Below are 1,351 nucleotides of genomic sequence, written 5' to 3' on the forward strand. Positions count from 1 at the left end.
CCACCATGGTACCAACCCTGCCCAAGGCAAACGTAGAAGAGACCAGGAGGAAGGAGGATTGGCAGCAGCTTCCCTTTTAAGTCAGAAACAGCATTTTCTTTTTCAGCAGTAGTAGCCTTTTGCTTTTTAGGGTACACCTGCTTTGAGGAAGTCTCGAGGCCTCTACAGGCCTATCCTCACCCTTACTCCTCTCCTCCTAGGGTTGCCAACCTCCAGGTACTAGCTGGAGATAGCCTGCTATTACAACTTATCCCCAGCTGATAGAGATCAGTTCACCTGGAGAAAATGACCGCTTTGGCAATTGGCCATTATGGCATTGAAGTCCCTCCCCTCCCCAAACCCCACCCTCCTCAGGATCTGCCCCCAAAACCTCCCGCTGGTGGCAAAGAGGCACTTGGCAACCCTAGCTCCTCCTAATTTTCAGACGTTTGAGGGTTGAGAGGCCCACAAGCCAATGAAGATCCTGTCTCTTCAACCTTCTTGGATCCTTAAATAGATTGCTATGAAACTGAATCAACTTGCTTGCAAGGAAACTGAGGGGACAGGGCAAAAGTCGGACAGTATTCCACCTCCACAGATATTCCTTGGGCACTGGGACCCATGGTAACAGTGCCAATCTTCACCAAGAATTCACAGTACTGGTACTGGGTACCCCGGCTTTCTATCTTGTTCCCTTTAGCGTTTTAAAAGAAGCCTTTCAGTTTCACCATAAGGACGTCGAAGTTGGCACCTGCTATGAAGCAGGGGCCATTTTCATAGAGACCGAAACAGCTGAGGGGATATTCAGAATTGTGCATCATGTACATCAGCTTGGCAGCCTTGGTTGCCCATTGTGGAGGGTGCCGTGTGGTAGGTTTCACAGTCCACACCAAAAGTTCCCTGTTTCTCTGCTCCAAGTAGTTCCAGTTTTTTTTCATTAGGATTTCCACTGTCTGCTGGACTCTCTTTCCTTCTGCCACTGGCATCTGAGAAACACAGGTGACTCCCATGTTTCCAAGTCTCCTACTGGTTTAGAACTGATTTAGAATTTTGTTTTATTTGCTCATGCTTTGTCGCTGCCTGTTTCTCTGTTTATATAGTCCATGTTATTTTCTGTAGCTATGTGCATCTTTCTGATGGTTTTGTATCCCTGCCTTTTTCATACGTATTCATGTATCAAGCATCTGATTCAGCTTGCAGCTTGCAATTTGAATTTGTACTGTATTGTGCACTAGTGCCTTCCAACGAACCGCTTAATTTGTATCAGTAACTAGGGGTGTGCATTAAAAAAATGGTATTTTTCAGATTTGGGTATATTGGGAGTAAAAAAATATTGTTATTCCCAATTTTTCGGGATCCCAATACCAGTATG

The 1,351-nt window shown here is 45.6% G+C and overlaps 1 pseudogene; it reads right to left on the bottom strand.

Annotated features, from left to right (window-relative positions):
- Positions 1 to 500: 500 nt before the first annotated feature.
- On the bottom strand, positions 501 to 989 carry LOC130480692 (mediator of RNA polymerase II transcription subunit 20-like; annotated as a pseudogene).
- Between the last annotated feature and the right edge of the window lie 362 nt (positions 990 to 1,351).

This window comes from Euleptes europaea, chromosome 7 (assembly GCF_029931775.1).
Source record: "Euleptes europaea isolate rEulEur1 chromosome 7, rEulEur1.hap1, whole genome shotgun sequence".
NCBI classification, from domain to species: Eukaryota; Metazoa; Chordata; class Lepidosauria; order Squamata; family Sphaerodactylidae; genus Euleptes; species Euleptes europaea.